Below are 19,873 nucleotides of genomic sequence, written 5' to 3'. Positions count from 1 at the left end.
AAAACATACACAGAAGGAGTGATTTGGCAACATTAAAAGCTAAAAAGTCATCTAGCCTATCTCAGAGAAAAACAAATGTGTTACAAAAATAAAATTAGAAACAAAACAATAGACTATTGTGAAACACAGGAATAAGTAAGTCTGGAAAGTTTTTAAATCTCCACATTCAAATGTTCCTTCAATGCAGTAAAGTTTTCTTTTACTACAACTTTGAATATTTTGTTACATTTTTCTAGTCTCTTTTTGAAAGCACATTAATTTTGTATGTGTTTAATTATGTATGTGTTGGTCTTTGTCTTCTGTATCTTTCATTTATGTTGAATCTTTTCAAAACTCTATGCTATTTCATTTTGCTGATCTATTTTCACTTTTTTAGATTGCATCTAAAGGGAAAACAGTAAAGTGTGATCAGCCCTAATACATATGCTAAATTTGCTAGACTTTAAAAGTAAAGAACACACACACACATAAAATATTATAGGAGATATTTATGTGGACGTGTATACATATATATTCATGGAGTCAGTGGGCAGGAGAATCAGCTTTGCCTTACACTTCTCCACACAATATTCAATATTAGAAGAGAGTTGACAAATGTCCACAAAGTCCTCAAGGAAAGAAAATGTAACTATGAATTTATTCCAGCAAAGATGTCACTCAAGAGTAAATGCCACAAAATTATGGTCAAATATACAAGAATTAGGGAATAATACCATGTTTAATAAATTAGTCTTTTAGGAGACAAATGAAAAAGCCAGGGTAAAAAGATAGCTTGTAAGCATTGAACCAATTTACATACAGAACTAAGGCTAAATAGGGAAATGATCATTACAAAACAGAAAATAAATGTTAAAAACCATGATACTATGAAATAATATTACTAATGAAAATTGAGAAGTGGAGGTTAAGATTCAGTGGTGCACAGTAGTGTAAGCACCTCAATTTCTTCAAAATTCACAGAGCATAGCCCATCAACACATTATATGTAACAAGCTAACTAATAAAGGTGTCCATGTGATATTTAAACTATACAAAATACACAAGTAAGACAACCAAAAATAATAATATAATTAATGCAACTCCAGTGGTGGATGGACTCCACCATAGGGATGGTAGAGAGAAGCATAAGTGTGACAGTTACTCATATGTCAAATTGGAAAATAAGTAGACCTTACCTAGAAGGAATCTCTTAAAAATAAATTTGTCATATATTCAAGAACTCTTGAATGTTGACTGGATAAACAATGAAATGAAGGCAGAAATAAAGATGTTCTTTGAAACCAATGAGAACGAAAACACAACATACCAGAATCTCTGGAACACATTTAAAGCAGTCTCTAGAGGAAAATATATAGCAATAAATGCCCACATGAGAAGCAAGTAGAGATCTAAAATTGACACCCTATCATCAAAATTGAAAGAGCTAGAGGAGCAAGATCAAAAAACTCAAAACCTAGCAAAATACAAGAAATAACTAAGATCAGAGCAGAACTGAAGGAGATAGAGACACACACACAAAAAAAAAACCCTTAAAAAAATCAATAAATCCAGGAGCTGGATTTTTGAAAAGATCAACAAAATAGACAGACCACTAGCCAGATTAATTAAAAAAAAAACAGAGAATAATCAAATAGATGCAATAAAAAATGATAAAGAGGATACCACCACAGAAATTCAAGCCAGCATCAGAGATTATTACAAACAACTCTATGTACATAAACTAGTAAACCTAAAAGAAATGGATAAATTCCTGGACACTTGCGTCCTCCCAAGCCTAAACTAGGAAGAAGTCAAAACCCTGAATGGACCAATAACAAGGTCTGAAGTTGAGGCAGCAATTAACAGCCTACCACACAAAAAAAGCCCATGTCCAGAAGGGTTCACAGCCGAATTCTACCAGACATACAAAGAGGAGCTGGTACCATTCCTTCTGAAACTATTCCAAATAATCCAAAAAGAGGGAATCCTTCCCAAATCATTTTATGAGACCAACATCATCCTGATACCAAAACCCGGCAGAGACTCAGCAAGAAAAGAAAACTTCAGACCAATATCCATAATGAGCATAGATGCAAAATCTTCAATAAAATACTGGGAAGCAGATTGCGACAGCATATCAAAAAGCTTATCCATCATGATCAAGTAGGATTCATCCTGGGGATGCAAGGCTGGTTCAACATATGCAAGTATATAAACATAATTCACCACATAAACAGAACCCAAGACAAAAACCACATGATTATCTCAAATGACGCAGAGAAGGCCTTTGACAAAATTCAACAGCCCTTTATGCTAAAAACCCTCAATAAACTCGGTATTGATGGAACGTATCTCAAAATAATAAAAGCTGTTTAAGACAAACCAATAGCCAATATCATACTGGATGGGCAAGAAAAAAACCTTCAATTAAACTAGGTATCGATGGAACATATCTCAAAATAATAAAAGCTACTTATGACAAACCAATAGCCAATATCATACTGCATGGGCAAAAACTGGAAGCATTCCCTTTGAAATCTGGCACTAGACAAGGATGCCCTCTTTCACCACTCCTATTCAATATAGTACTGGAGGTTCTAGCCAGAGCAATCAGGCAAGAAAAAGAAATAAAGAGTATTCAAATAGAAAAGGAGAAAGTCAAATTGTCTCTATTTGCAGATGACATGATAGTATACCTAGAAGACCCCAACGTCTCAGCCCAAAAATCTCCTGAAACTGATAAGCAACTTAAGCAAAGTCTCAGGATACAAAATCAGTGTGCAAAAATCACAAGCATTCCTATACACCAATAACAGAATTAAAGAGAGCCAAATCAAGAACGAATTGCCATTCACAATTGCTACAAAGAGAATAAAATACCTAGGAATACAACTAACAAGGAAAGTAAAGGACTTCTTCAAGGAGAACTACAACCCACTGCTCAATGAAATCAGAGAGGACACAAACAGATGGAGAAACATTCCATGTTCATGGTTAGGAAGAATCAATATCGTGAAAATTGCCATACTTCCCAAAGTAATTTACAGATTCAATGCTATCCCCATCAAGCTACCAGTGACCTTCTTCACAGAACTGGAAAAAAACACCTTAAACTTCATATGGAACCAAAAGAGAGCCCACATAGCCTAGTCAATTCTAAGCAAAAAGAACAAATCAGGAGGCATTACACTACTGGACTTCAAACTATACTACAAAGCTACAGTAATCAAAACAGCATGGTACCAGTATCAAAACAGAGATATAGACCAATGGAACAGAACAGAGGCATCGGAGACAACACAACATATCTACAACCATCTGATCTTTGACAAACCTGATAAAAACAAGCAATGGTGAAAGGATTTCCTGTTTAATAAATGGTGTTGGGAAAACTGGCTAGCCATTGTGCAGAAAGCAGAAACTGGACCCCTTCCTGACACCTTACACTAAAATCAACTCCAGATGGATTAAAGACTTAAACATAAGACCTAACACCATAAAAACTCTAGAAGAAAATCTAGGCAAAACCATTCAGGACATAGGCATAGGCAAGGACTTCATGACCAAAACACCAAAAGCATTGGCAACAAAAGCCAAAATAGACAAATAGGACCTAATCAAACTCCACAGCTTCTGCATGGCAAAAAAAAATTGCAGTTTACCCATCTGACAAAGGGCTGATATCCAGATTTTACAAAGAACTAAAACAGATTTACAAGAAAAAAACAAACAAGCCCATTCAAAAGTGGGCAAAGGATATGAACAGTCACTTTACAAAAGAAGACATACATGAGGCCAACAAACATGAAAAAATGCTCATCATCACTGGTCATTAGAGAAATGCAAATCAAAACTACACTGAGATACCATCTCATGCCAGTTAGAATGGCAATCATTAAAAAATCTGGAGACAACAGATGCTGGAGAGGATGTGGAGAAATAGGAACACTTTTACACTGTTGGTGGGAGTGTAAATTAGTTCAACCATTGTGGAAGACAGTGTGGACCTAGAAATAGACATTCCATTTGACCCAGCAATCCTCAAGGACCTAGAAACAGACATTCCATTTGACCCAGCAATCCCATTACTGGGTATATATCCAAAGGATTATAAATTGTTCTACTATAAAGACACATGCACAAGTATGTTCATTGCAGCACTGTTTATAATAGCAAAGACCTGGAACCAACCCAAATGCCCATCGATGATAGACTGGACAAGGAAAATGTGACACATATACCATGGAATATTATGCAGCCATCAAAAACGATGAGTTCATGGCCTTTGTAGGGACATGGATGAACCTGGAAACTATCATTCTCAGCAAACTGACACAAGAACAGAAAATCAAACACCGCATGTTCTCACTCATAGGCAGGTGTTGAACAATGAGAACACATGGACACAGGGAGGGGAGCATCACACACTGGGGTCTGTTGCAGGGAAATAGGGGAGGGACAGCAGGAAGTGGGGAGTTGGGGAGAGATAGCACAGGGAGAAATGCCAGATATAGGTGAAGGGGAGGAAGGCAGTAAATCATGGTACCATGTGTGTACCTATGCAACAATCTTGCATCTTCTTCACATGTACCCCAAAACCTAAAATGCAATTAAAAAAATTCGTCATATAAAACTACAAGATAGTTTTCATAGCACCATTAGAAAAAAATTTTTTAAAACAGATTAAATCCAAACTTCCCAAATTATTAGAAGAAAAAAAAAATATAGGCACATTAACAAAATGAAGAGACTATGGACCATTTAGTGAATAATACAAACGGTGAGCATGACACACAGTGATATGTCCAAACTCCTCTGCCATATAAAGAAGATGTTATAAGATATATTTACTTATCAAAGATAAAAGACCTCCAATGAGATTTAAAAAAGAAACCCAAGATACCTATGCGCTGTATATAAGGGATAAAACAACAGAGAAAAATCAATAAAACTAATAGGTGGATCTTTAAAAAAATATCTTGCAAGATTGGCAAAATAAAAAGAAGAGTCAGACTCTTCAAGATGGCAGGGTAGGAGCAGCTCGGGGTTGCAGCTCTCAGTGAAGGCTCAGAGGGTGTGTTCAAGCTGCATTTTCAGATGGATCTTTGTTGCCCACAGAATGGGGGGATTCCCAGGTGGAGGAGAGACACCGAGCGCCACCACAGCTGTTTTGGCCGGCACTGCCATTGCAGCCGGCGCAGCAGCTCAGCGGCACTCCGCACAAGGTGCACTGGTCTGGATGCCCTGTTAAACCAGCAATCTGAGATTTGGGAGGGCAGATTAGCATATCCATCTGATTGAACGGGACTTGGACAGTGACCCAGACCAGGAGATTACCAGGAGGCAACACTTGAGCCGGCGCAGTGGGTTGCTGCATGGGAAATCGCACAGATCCTGGTCCCTAATCAGTGGGCGACTGAAATATCTGGGAGAGAGTCAACCTTTCAACTCTGGAAAGGGAAAAAGAGGGACTCTGAGGTGGCGAGCGAGGTGACGAGGCTCGGCAGGTCCCACCCCCACAGGGACAAGCAAGGTGGCAATTCCATACGCCTGGGGTTGAGAGTTTCACTGCAAACACAACTGAGCCCAGGACAGCACAGCTCGGTGGGGGAGGGGCGTCCCCCATTGCCGAGGCAATCTGCCCCTACGGAAGTATACTCCCATTGCTGTTGCAGCCTGCCGTTGCCGAGGCAACCTGCCATAACAGATACTCCGCCAATATATAGGCAACAGAGCAGAGCACACGATAGCAGGGCGGAGCCCTCAGCAACAGGGCGGAGCCCAAGGCAACAGAGCAGAGCCTGCCACAGTAGGGCAGAGCCAATACCAACAGGGTGGAGCCTCGGCAGGCAAATAGTGACTAGACTGCCCCCTAGCTGGGCAGGAAAGTGCAACGGATACTCATAAAGAAAGCCCTAACGCCCCGAGACAGAGCATCTGAGGAAAAAAAAAGGGTTTTATGAGTTCTGCTGCAGCAGACTTAAAAGTATCTGCCGAACAGTCCTCAATGAACAACAAAGCTCACAGCTCAGCACTCGAGCTCCTATAAAGTACAGACCGTCTCCTCAAGCAGCTCCCTGACCCCGGAATATTCAAAGAGTCACCTCAAAAAGGACTGATCAGACTGACATTTGGCGGGCATCATTCTGGGACAAAGATAGCAGAAGAAGAAACTGGTAGCACCCCTCACTGTTCTGCAGCTGCTACAGGTGTACCCCAGACAAGCAGGGCCTGGAGTGGACCTCAGCAGTCATACAGCAGAGGGGCTAGACTGTTAGAAGGAAAACTAAGAAACAGAAATACTTCACCATCAACAATCTGGGCGTCCACTCAGAGAACCAACCAAAAAGTCAGCAACTACTCAGACCACAGGAGGATAAACCCACAAAGATGGGAAGAAACCAGCACAAAAAGGAGGAAAACACCCGAAACCAAAACACCTCGCCTCCTACAAAGGACCAAAACTCCTCGCCAGCAAGGGAGCAAAGCTGGATGGAGAATGAGGGTGATGAAATGATGGAATCAGACTTCAGAAGGTGGGTAATGAGAAACTTCCGTGAGCTAAAAGAACATGTTCTAAATCAATGCAAAGAAACTAAGAACCTTGAAAAAAGATTTGAAAAAAGATTCGAGGAAATGATAACAAAAATGGACAAATTAGAGAGGAATATAAACAAATTGAAGGAGCTGAAAAACACAACACGAGAACTTCGTGAAGCATGCACAAGTTTCAACAGCCGAAGTGACCAAGCAGAAGAAAGAATATGAGAAGTTAAAGATCAACTCAATGAAATAAAACAAGAAACCAAGATTAGAGAAAAAAGCGCAAAAGGAATGAACATAGTCTCCAAGAAAAGTGGGATTATGTGAAGAAACCTAACCTATGTTTGATAGGTGTACCAGAATGTGATGAAGAGAATGAATCCAAGCTGGAAAATACTTTTCAGGATATTATCCAGGAAAATTTCCCCAACCTAGCAAGGCAGGCCAATACTCAAGTCCAGGAAATACAGAGAACACCACAAAGATATTCCGCAGGAAGAGCAACCCCAAGGCACATAATCATCAGATTCAACAGGGTTGAAATGAAGGAGAAAATACTAAGGGCAGCCAGAGAAAACGGTCAGGTCACCCACAAAGGGAAACCCATCAGACTCACAGCAGATCTCTCAGCAGAAACTCTACAAGCCAGGAGAGAGTGGGGGCCAATATTCAACATCCTTAAAGAAAAGAACTTTCAACCCAGAATTTCATATCCAGCCAAACTGAGCTTCATAAATGAAGGAAAAATAAAATCCTTTGCAAACAAGCAAGTACTCAGAGATTTTGTCACCACCAGGCCTGCTTTATAAGAGCTCCTGAAAGAGGCACTACACATAGAAAGGAACAACCATAACCAGCCATTCCAAAAATATATTAAATGCTAAAGAGCATCAAAAAGAAAAGAGAATAATCTGCACCAACTAACGGGCAAAACAGCCAGCTAGCATCAAAATGGCAGTATCAAATTCACACATAACAATATTAACCCTAAATGTAAATGGGCTAAATGCACCAATCAAAAGACACAGACTGGCAAATTGGATAAAAAGCCAAAACCCATCAGTGTGCTGTATCGAGGAAACCCATCACACATGCAAGGATACACAAAGGCTCAAAATAAAGGTATGGAGGAAGATTTACCAAGCAAATGGAGAGCAAAAAAAAAAAGCAGGAGTTGCAATTCTCGTCTCTGATAAAATAGACTTTAAAGCAACAAAGATCAAAAGAGACAAAGAAGGTCATTACATAATGGTAAAAGGATCGATACAACAAGAAGAGCTAACGATCCTAAATATATATGGACCCAATACAGGAGCACCCAGATACATAAGGCAAGTTCTTAACGACTTACAAAGAGACTTAGACTCCCACACAATAATAATGGGAGACTTTAACACTCCACTGTCAAGATTAGACAGATCAACCAGACAGAAAATTAACAAGGAAATCCAGGGCTTGAACTCAGACCTGGAACAAACAAACCTGACAGACATTTACAGAACTCTCCACCCCAAATCCACAGAATATACATTCTTCTCAGCACCACATCACACCTACTCTAAAATTGACCACATAATTGGAAGTAAAGCACTCCTCAGCAAATGCAAAGGAACTGACATAATAACAAACAGTCTCTCAGACCATAGTGCAATCAAGTTAGAACTAAGAATCCAGAAACTAACTCAGAACTGCACAGCTTCATGGAAACTGAACAACTGGCTCTTGAATGTTGAATGGATAAAGAATGAAATGAAGGCAGAAATAAAGAAGTTCTTTGAAACCAATGAGAACAAAGACACAACATACCAGAATCTCTGGGACACATTTAAAGCAGTCTCCAGAGGAAAATATATAGCAATAAGTGCCCATATGAGAAGAGTGGAGAGATCCAAAATTGACACCCTATCATCAAAATTGAAAGAGCTAGAGGAGCAAGATCAAAAAAACTCAAAACCTAGCAGAAGGCAAGAAATAACTAAGATCAGAACAGAACTGAAGGAGATTGAGACACGAAAAACCCTTCAAAAAATCAATAAATCCAAGAGCTGGTTTTTTGAAAAGATCAACAAAATAGACAGACCACTAGCCAGACTGATAAAAAAGAAAAGAGAGAACAACCAAATAGATGCAATAAAAAATGATAAAGGGGTAATCACCACAGATTCCACAGAAATTCAAACCATCATCAGAGAATATTACAAACAACTCTATGCACATAAACTAGTAAACCTGGAAGAAATGGATAAATTCCTGGACACTTGTGTCCTCCCAAGCCTAAACCAGGAGGAAGCTGAAACTATGAATAGACCAATAACGAGGTCTGAAGTCAAGGCAGCAATTAAGAGCCTACCACCCAAAAAGAGCCTAGGTCCAGATGGGTTCACAGCCGAATTCTGCCAGACACACAAAGAGGAGCTGGTACCATTTCTTCTGAAACTATTCCAAATAATCCAAAAAGAGGGAATCCTTCCCAAATCATTTTATGAGACCAACATCATCCTGATACCAAAACCCGGCAGAGACCCAACAAGAAAAGAAAACTTCAGGACAATATCCATGATGAACATAGATGTAAAAATCTTCAATAAAATACTGGCAAGCTTATTGCAACAGCACATCAAAAAACTTATCCATCATGATCAAGTAGGATTCATCCCGGGTATGCAAGGCTGGTTCAACATACAGAAGTCTATAAATGTAATTCACCACATAAACAGAACCAAAAGCAAAAAACCACATGATTATCTCAATTGACACAGAGAAGGCCTTTGACAAAATTCAACAGCCCTTTATGCTAAAAACCCTCAATAAACTCGGTATTGATGGAACATATCTCAAAGTAATAAAAGCTATTTATGACAAACCAACAGCCAATATCATACTGAATGGGCAAAAACTGGAAGCATTCCCTTTGAAATCTGGCACTAGACAAGGATGCCCTCTTTCACCACTCCTATTCAATATAGTACTGGAAGTTCTAGCCAGAGTAATCAGGCAAGGAAAAGAAATAAAGGGTATTCAAATAGGAAAGGAGGAAGCCAAATTGTCTCTATTTGCAGACGACATGATAGTATATCTACAAGACCCCATCACCTCAGCCCAAAAACTCCTGAAACTGATAAGCAACTTCAGCAAAGTCTCAGGATACAAAATCAGTGTGCAAAAATCACAAGCATTCCTATACACCAATAACAGACTGAAACAGAGCCAAATCAAGAACGAACTGCCATTCACAATTGCTACAAAAAGAATAAAATACCTAGGAATACAACTTACAAGGAACGTAAGAGATCTCTTCAAGGAGAACTACAAACCACTGCTCAACGAAATAAGAGAGGACACAAACAGATGGAGAAACATTCCATGTTCATGGTTAGGAAGAATCAACATCGTGAAAATGGCTATACTGTCCAAAGTAATTTACAGATTCAATGCTATCCCCATCAAGCTACCACTGACTTTCTTCATAGAACTAGAAAAAACCACCATGAACTTCATATGGAACCAAAAGAGAGCCCACATAGCCAAGTCAATTCTAAGCAGAAAGAACACAGTGGGAGGCATCACACTACCGGATTTCAAACTATATTACAAGGCTACAGTAATCAAAACAGCATGGTACTGGTACCAAAACAGAGATATAGACCAATGGAACAGAACAGAGGCATCAGAGGCAACACAGCATATCTACAACCATACAATATTTGATTAACCTGACAAAAACAAGCAATGGGGAAAGAACTTCCTGTTTAATAAATGGTGTTGGGATAACTGGCTAACCATATGCAGAAAGCAGAAACTGGACCCCTTCCTGACACCTTACACTAAAATTAACTCCAGATGGAGTAAAGACTTAAATATAAGACCTGGCACCATAAAAACCCTAGAGGAAAATCTAGGTAAAACCATTCAGGACATAGGAGTAGGCAAGGACTTCATGACCAAAACACCAAAAGTGTTGGCAACAAAAGCCAAAATAGACAAATTGGACCTAATCAAACTCCACAGCTTCTGCACGGCAAAAGAAACAGTCACTAGAGTGAATCGGCAACCAACAGAATGGGAAAAAATTTTTGCAGTTTACCCATCTGACAAAGGGCTGATATCCAGAATTTACAAAGAACTAAAACAAATTTACAGGAAAAAAACAAACAAGCCCATTCAAAAATAGGCAAAGGATATGAACAGACACTTTACAAAAGAAGACATACATGAGGCCAACAAACATATGAAAAAATGCTCATCACCACTGGTCATTAGAGAGATGCAAATCAAAACCACATTGAGATACCATCTCACGCCAGTTAGAATGGCGATCATTAAAAAATCTGGAGACAACAGATGCTGGAGAGGATGTGGAGGAACAGGAACAGTTTTACACTGTTGGTGGGAGTGTAAATTAGTTCAACCATTGTGGAAGACAGTGTGGCAATTCCTCAAGGCCTTAGAAATAGAAATTCCATTTGACCCAGCAATCCCATTACTGGATATATATCCAAAAAATTATAAATCGTTCTACTATAAGGACACATGCACACAAATGTTCATTGTAGCACTGTTTACAATAGCAAAGACCTGGAACCAAATGTTCATCCACGATAGACTGGATTGGGAAAATGTGGCACATATACACCATGGAATATTATGCAGCAATCAAAAAGGATGAGTTTGTGTCCTTTGTAGGGACATGGATGAATTTGGAGAACATCATTCTCAGCAAACTGACACAAGAACAGAAAATGAAATACCGCATATTCTCACTCATAGGCGGGTAATGAAAAAAGAGAACACATGGACACAGGGAAGGGAGTACTACACACTGGGGTCTACTGGGGGGAATAGGGGAGGGACAGCAGGTCAGGGAGGAAGCGGGGAGGGATAGCCTGGGAGAAATGCCAAATGTGGATGAAGGGGAAGACAGCAGCAAAACACACTGCTATATGTGTACCTATGCAACTATCTTGCATGATCTGCACATGTACCCCAAAACCTAAAATGCAATAAAAAAAGAAAAGAAGAAGAGTCAGAATACTAACTTCGGGGGAAAAAAAGGAGCTATCACTATAGATCCTGCAGAAATGAAAAGAAAAATAAGTGATATGGTTTGGCTCTGTGTGCCCACCCAAATCTCAACTCAAATTGTAATTCCCACATGTTGAGGGAGGGACGTGGTGGAGATGATTGGGTCATAGAGAGATTTCCCCCATGCAGGGGTTCTCATGATGTGAGTGAGTTCTTACGAGATCTGATGGTTTAAAAGTCTGTGGCATTTCCCCACCCTCTCCTACCACCATGTAAGACATGATTTGCTTCCCTTTCACCTTCCGCCATGATTGTAAGTTTCCTGAGACTTCTCAAGCCATTTGAAATTGAGTCAATTAAACCGCATTTTTGTTATATAAATTATCAAGTCTCAGGTAGTTTTTATAGCAGTCTGCAAACAGACAAATACAAGCAGAGAATATTACAAATACTATGACTATTACATTGTAATATACAATGTAATAATATAGTATGAATATTATTGAATAATATACTATATACATTACAATGTAATATTCATAGTATATTATTACAATGTGTATTACAATGTAATGTCATAGTATTTGTAATACAAATAGTATAAATAAATTTATGCTAATAAATTTAAGAACTTGGAAGAAATGGACTTTCTTGAAAACCACAGTAACCTGAATGAAACCATTAGACTTTTGAATCCATAGTTTGTTTTTTGATTTTTGGTTTTTGTGTGTGAGACAGGGTCTCACTCTGTCACCTGGATTGGAGTGCAATGGCATGCTCACAGCTCACGGCAGCCTTGACCTCCCAGGCTCAAAGAAGCCTCCAACCTCAGCCTCCTTAGTGGCTGGGAATACAGGTACATGCCATGATGCTCTGCCAATTAAATATTTTAATTCCTGTTTGAGTCTATTTATACTTTTTAATTGCTGATAATGTACAAAATTATTGGAATAAATACATTTATTCATTCTCAAAGTGCTTTTAAAATTTTACACCTAAAGTTTTACCCCTTTTAAGCCTAATATTATTTGGTTTTGTTTCTCTCTTTCTTAACTTCCCTCTTATAAGGTTTTTCTAACTTTGATCTTCTTCTATTCCATCATGATGTGTGTGTGTAGATAATACAATTATGTATTATCTACATGGCTTGGTATGTGATGATCTTTGCCAGTCTGAAGACTCATATCCACCTTAATTTATGAAATATTTCAAGTTGACAAAAAAGCATAGAGAATAATCGAATGGCTATACATATACTCATTACTCAGTATAAGTGATAAAATGTTGCAAATACAATTGAAGGTCTGTGTTTGCCTCTTCTCAATCACCTTTCCTCCCATATTTCTAGCAATAATCACTATCCTAAAGTTTGTTAATCAATTCCATGCATGTCCTTATATTTTTCTACATGTAGATATATTCATAAGCAATATAGAGCAGTGTTTTCCATGTTTTAAATGTCAAATAAATTACATATGTATGCAAACTTCTGTAACTTTGGTGCTAAACAGTCTGGTTTTTAAGAACATTCTATTTTTTGTGAGGAGCTCTGGTTCACAGGCAGACTCCTAAATGGCATGCTGCAGTTCACTAGGGATGGGCTGCAGTTACTGACCCATTGGCCCCCTGGGCACCTAGGTGGGTCCTGGGGTTTCCAGAGCCCCTGGACAGCTGCTCCTAGAGCCACTGGGGGAGAGTCTGTTCCAGGAGCTAAAGAAACTCAGTGGGGCTGATTCAAAGCAGTGACAGGAAGGCCTTGGGGAAGGTGGGGAGCCCTGGCAGGTGCAGCTCCAGGTGGAGAACTCATCTCTGTCTCTCTGCCTTCTCAGTAGTTGGATGCAGCCCTCTGCGCTTCATTCTGTGTCCTTTAAGTGGTAAGTAAGCAGGTGCAGGTGTCTGCCCTAACAGTGCATGTGCAATCTGCACACTAGAGCTTCTGCCCTATTCTAGAATGTTTCATATAAAAACGTTTGCTATTTTTTAAAAAGGAAACCTTTACAAATCTCTCTACTCCAGAACAACAGAAGGACCTTTGAATGTTTTTAATCTAACAACCTGTCCCTTCTTAAAAGTTATTTTTATCCAGTATTTTCCTCCTTGTCTCTCTTTTATACTATAAATTATTGCCTCTATTGCTGTTGTAGTATACAGTCAATATTTGTTTAGCTTTACCCACATGTTTGTGCTGAGCTACTGCTAATCCATATAGCATTTTTGTGCAAATTAGGAAAAGGCATTTCTCTCTCAAAACACTTTCTTTCCATCTGTGGAAAGTAACATTCATTCAATACTATACATATACCACACATTAAGAGAATACATAATAAACATAGAAGGTACACCGTCTACAGATCAACTGGTACCCCCAGATGTAGCACCCCTATACAACCACACCTGGAAGTCCTGGGTTTTCTAGCTCTTTATGCACCATTTTGCATTGCAGCTCATTTCTTCCTTCTGTTCAATTTCCTTACAAAATGACATCCTTTAGATGTTCCTTAGGTTCAGTTGTCTAGGAAACAAATTTCTCTGTTTTTGTTAGTTTATAAATGTTTTTATTCCACCCTTGTTTTGTGATAGGTTAAGGTAGTTTAAAACACCATGTTAATAATTTCTTTTTCAACACGTTGAGGATAGTATTTCATTATCTTTTGCTCTTATTGCTATTAGTGAAGAATTTATGATCAACCTAATAGTAATTCTTTGTAGGTAATCTGTTCTTTCCCTTTGCTTGATTTTAAATTTTTTGTTTTATCTTTGGAATTGACAATTTTTAAAAAGTTTGCTATGTACATTTAATTGCACTTTCTAAATCTTAGAGTCTATTTATTTCATCAACTTTGGAAAATTCTGTTTTATCTCTTTGAGTGTTTTCTCTGCTCTGGTAACTTTTCTTTCTCAGTAATTAAAATTGGGTACATATCAGACTTTCTCATTAGGTGTATATTCGACTTTTTGTGTCTCTTCTTTCAAATTTGCTATCTGTCTCTCTCTATTGTGCTATTTCCTTATCTGTTTTCCAATTTATCATTTATCTCTTTAGCTGTGTCTAATCTCTGATTTACTCTGTCTGCTGAGAAATTAGTTTCAATTGTAACAGCTTTAATTTCTAGAAATTCCATTTGTTTTATTCTCAAATATGAGAGAATTTTTTTCTACAGCATGGTATTCCTCTCTCATGATTTCTATTCCATCTTTAATTTTTAAAATATTTGAACATACTTTGTATTCTCGATCTAATTATTTCATCATCTAAAAGTAATTGGGGGATTCAATTCTGCTATTTGTTTTTTCAACTAGCTCACTCTTGACATCTTGATTCCTTATGAATTTTGTAATTTTGAATTTTGAGCTCATTTTCAGTGGATATTGGTGAAAACTTTATGAGGACTGGCTTACTTGTATGCTCTTTTAGAATGTATTTATATCCCTACCAGTCACACAGAGATGTAACCAAAATGAGATTGATGTTATAATTTTTAATTGAAATTTTCAATTATACTAAAAAGTACAGAGAATAGTAAAAATAGCTCTCCTTTGTACCTCCTGACTGCTTAAACAAGAAAATATAGTGGGAGGGAAACTGCCCTAATTTACAGGCTTAATTCTGAGGAGACTGGCAGCATTTAGTACCTCAAATACTCTTTGGAATCCAGATAGCATGCAGTTAGGAGCCCAGTGATCAGTGGAGAGGACTAGGTAGGGAGGGAGGAGGCTCCCAGCTGACAGCTCCCCTGAGCTCTCAGTCAGTCACCAGCACCAACCCACCAGCCAGGAGAGAGAGTCATCTGGAAGTGGGTCTCAGCTACAGTCAAGCTCCCTGAGTTGCTACTACAAGGAGCAGAGAGAAGCCATTGACACCAAAGTCCTGCCTAAATTGAGGACTCAGGTGCAAAAGAAATAATTTTTGTTGTTCTTAAGGCACTATACCTCAGATTGTCTTATTATCTAGCAATATATAACTAGAAGAACATTATTTTTAAAACTTGTCCTATGGAACAGTGAAGTCATATTTGTAGTATTTTGCATCAGATTTCTGCTATTTCTGCTTCTTGTGTATTAATTCTGCTTCCGAGAAGGTAAATAAACCAGGAGTTCTTAGCTTTGTTTTGTTGTTGTTGTTTTGTGTGTGTGTGTGTGTGTGTGTGTGTGTGATAGAACCCATGGAGGAAGAGGAAGCTAAATTGTTCTACCAAAAAGACACATGTATGTGTATGTCATTGCAGCACTATTCACAATAGCAAAAACATGAAATTAACTTAGGTGCCCATCAACAGTGGACTGGATGTAGAAACTGTAGTACATACACAGCATGGAATACTATGGAGCCATAAAAAAGAATAAAATCACATCTTTTGCAACAATATAAATGTAGCTGGAGACCATTAACCTAAACAATTTAAAGCAGGAACAGGAAATCAATACTATATGACTGCATGTTCTCACTTAAAAGTGGGAGCTAAACATTGGGTACTCATGGATATAAAGATGGCAGCAATAGACACTGAGGACTTCAAAAGTGGGGAGAAGGGAAAGGGCTGAGAAACTACCTATTGGGTGCTATACTCACTACCTGGGTAATAGTACCCCAAACCTCAGCATCATGCAATATACTAATATAACAAACCTGCACATGTACCCTGAATCTAAAATAAAAGTTGACATTATTTTTTAAAAGGAGAGCCCCTGGATGAATTATATCCATACAGTCTCAGAATAATGTTTTTAAATGCCTAAAACAAAATATACCAATTAAGTAGAAATATTTACCAAAATATTGACATTTTTGATGGAGGAATGTATGTGTGAAATAGCAGAATCTGGAAGAGGATTTCATAGCTACTATAAATTTAAAGTATGATGAGGACAAATAACTTTTGAAGATTATCTGTAACACTTTAATTAATATGGAAATACTTGTAATTTCTATAAATGAGTCTTGCTTACACAACTGTAGCTTTCTACCTACATGAAATATTGAGGGAAATGTTAATTTTCAGTTAGAGATTAGTGAAAATAAAGAGGCCATTTTTCCCCATGCATGTTCACAGACTGAATTCTATTCTTATACCTCAGGTTAAGAACTGTGAACTACCCAGTTGTATAGCCATTAAATAGTTTTGCATTTCTCAGTAAAGGCTCTGAAAATAGTCTTTGTGTGAAAGCATAAAGAGATGATAGAAGCTATCTGGAAAACCAGTCTTCATATATCCACTCATTAGTCTGAATTTCATAAGCAGTAGGGAGCAATGTGACTCATTTGAAAGTTCTAGGACAGTTACATTTTCCTGCCACCAAGGGCTTTATCATGTGGAGTCAGGCAGCATCAGCCTAAGCACACCTGTATGCACACACACATACACACACACACACACTCACACACTAACATGTTCTACTTGAGCCCAGGACAGTTGATTCACTATCACTATCAAATGAAAAGTCACCTGTCACCCACTTGACATAGAAAATTACTTTACTCCTGATGATGGATAGATTGGATATGTGCTATGCTGCGCCTACTAAGAGAGAACTCTTTAATACTGGTGAGAAACTCAGATTTGCTTAAACAAGTAAACAACGAAAACTGGGTTAGGAAAGTGGTGGAGTGGGCATTGGAAAATGCATAGAAACCAGGAAGCACAGATTAGCCAAACCATGGGAAAGGTAGAGATATGACTGGACCTCAGGAAAAATTGCAACCAGGGCTGGATGCAGAACACTACTCTTTCTTCTCTTATGCTGGCTTTTCTGCACACCTTCATTCCCATCTTTTGGTGCAGACTGGCTTCCCTCACTTCTCAGTCAATGTGTTGGAAAACACGGACAATAGAGGCTCTAAAGCTTTATGTGTTGTAGTTTTAGCTAAAATTGGAATGAAGCTAATTTGACTCTGGATCCTATAGCCAAAATTCGCAGACATGCGCTGGCCAATCAACTGTGGCCAAGGGCAGGGTCGTGTTAAAAAGTGGTTGCTTCCATGAGTAATTGTGCACACGGGAAAAGAGGTGCGGAGAGGTTCCCAGAAAAGTGGAGTGGATGAAGGGCAGGCCAAGCAATTTGTCCAGCATAGGCACAATGAAGACGAAGACAGGCAGGAACAGCCATGCTCATATTCATGTTCTTTTGAAGACAAGCCCTGCGCGTGTGCTGGTGGCTTGAAAACTCACTTGCTACAAAATGAAATGACTCCTATGCTTGCGGGTGGACCAGAGCAGATCTCATTATCTGCTGAGGACAATTTTTAAATAAATCTAAGCAATATATCTTCATGACTGTATTTCCTGTCACATATAAGAAATACGTCATTAAGACCATATACTTTTGTAAGAAAGGTTTCAGGGATTTTTTGAATGCTCAAATCTCAGGGGAAGTTCTTATCAGCCTTGCTCTAGCAAAGGAAAGCTGGGGCTCTGAGACAGTGTCTCTGAGAGGAGGAGCTATAGGTTGTCTCTAATTAGAAACCCATTTGGGGAATCAGAGAAGAAACAGTGGTTTTTAAAAGAATCTGAAATTGGCTGGGTATGGTGGCTCACTCCTTTAATCCCAGCACTTTGAGAGGCCAAGGCAGGTGGATCACAAGGTCAGGAGTTCGAGATAAGCCTGGCCAAGATGGTGAAACCCCGTCTCTACTAAAAATACAAAAATTAGCTGGGCATGGTGGCAGGCACCTGTAATCCTAGGTACTCTGGAGGCTGAGGCAAGAGAATCACTTGAACCCAGAAGGCCAAGGTTGCCATGAGCCAAGATCACACCTCACTTTAGCCTCAGTGACAGAGCAAAAAAATAAAATCTGAAATTTATACTGTGCCCCATGGCAGGGGTTCTTGAACTTTCAGTGTCAGAAACATTACATTTAACATTTCTTAAGGACTTCAAAAAGCATTTTTAATATCAGCTATATCCATGGATATTTTAAGGCTGAGTAATTTTCAAATTATATTTATGGGTTTATTTTAAAATAAGATTAATAAAACCATTCCTTCTATATGTAAAATAATATTTTTTAAAGACTATATTTTGGGACTGGGTGCAGTGGCACATACCTGTAATCCCAGCACTTTGGGAGGCCAAGGTGGGATGACTGCTTGAGCCCAGGAGTTAAGACCAGCCTGGGCAACATGATGAGACCCTATCTTATAAGAAATAAATAAAAGACTATATTTTGAAAACAAAAGAATATAATGAGAAGAGTAATATTATTTTACATTTTTGTAAAGCTCTTTAATGTCTGATTTGAAGTAGAAGTATATTTGAAAAAGACAGAAGTATTAAAATAATCTTTTCAGAAAATAGTAGCTATTCTTTGATATACCCAAACTCAACACATCATAGTTTGTTTAATGTTTATAACAAATCAATGTGGGATCTAGAATTATATCAATAAACTTTTAAATATTATGTCACAGAAAAATCTTAAATTAATCAAACATTAAGATTATATACTCTTAGATTAAAATGTTCCATCTTAAATGGCTCCTTTATCCAGGTTAATTTTGTAGCATCATGCACTGGCCACTTGGAAAATATTGGTTTAATTGTTTATACAGTGGGGAGGACTCAAGATGGCGCTGTGAGAACAACCCAGGATTGGAGCTCTCATTGAATCCGCAAACAGGTGAGTCGGAGCTGCATTTCCAGACTGATCTTTGTTGCCCACAGAACAGGGAAACTCCCAAGTATAAAAAAGACACGGGACGCCAGGCAGTAGGTCTGCCTGGCAAAGCCGGCAGCCGGGGCGGCAGCAGCCGGCCCTACCCAGCAATCCCCACAGGGCACGCTTGTCCGAGTGTCCTGCTGAACCAGCAACCTGAGACTTGAGAGGGCTGGACTTGAGACTGAACGAGACTTGGACAGTAGGCCAGCCCAGGGGATTGCAGGGACAGATCGTTTGGGGTACCCAGTGGGACGAACAAAACCGCGATTTCAAACTATCCCGAGCAGATGGTCCGAGATGCTCTGTGGGGGAGGGGCGTCCACCACTACCGAGGCAACCCGCCGCAACTGAGATACATGCCCACTGCTGACGCAGCCTGCCGTTGCCGAGGCAACATGCTACAATGAAGAGACTCCGCCGCAGGGCGTAGCGGAGACCACAGCAGAGCCTGCAGGAACAGGGCGAACCACACAACAGCAGGGCGGAGCCTCGGCAGCCAAACAGTGGCTAGTCTGCCTTCTAGCTGGGCAGGACACCTCATCGGACATCGAAAAATAAAGCCCGAACCCCCCAAAACAGAGCATTTGAGAAAAAAAGGTTTTTTTTTAATGAGTTCTGTTGCAGCAGAATCAAACATAGCAGCCTAACAGCCCTGAATGAACAACAGAGCTCACA

At 39.0% G+C, this 19,873-nt stretch overlaps 1 long non-coding RNA gene across 6 annotated transcripts in view; it reads left to right on the top strand.

Annotated features, from left to right (window-relative positions):
* Positions 1–19,873, top strand: part of LOC144579427 (uncharacterized) — a 65,647-nt gene that overhangs the window by 35,976 nt on the left and 9,798 nt on the right. For all 6 annotated transcript variants that reach the window (XR_013526903.1, XR_013526901.1, XR_013526902.1 and 3 more), the window contains one exon: positions 19,092–19,159. This is a non-coding gene — a long non-coding RNA (uncharacterized LOC144579427). The remainder of the gene's footprint in view (positions 1–19,091; positions 19,160–19,873) is intronic.

This window comes from Callithrix jacchus, chromosome 15 (genome assembly GCF_049354715.1).
Source record: "Callithrix jacchus isolate 240 chromosome 15, calJac240_pri, whole genome shotgun sequence".
In the NCBI taxonomy this organism is placed as follows: domain Eukaryota; kingdom Metazoa; phylum Chordata; class Mammalia; order Primates; family Cebidae; genus Callithrix; species Callithrix jacchus.
The sequence above is the reverse complement of the archived record's forward strand: the minus strand, read 5'-3'. Positions and strand labels throughout refer to the sequence as shown.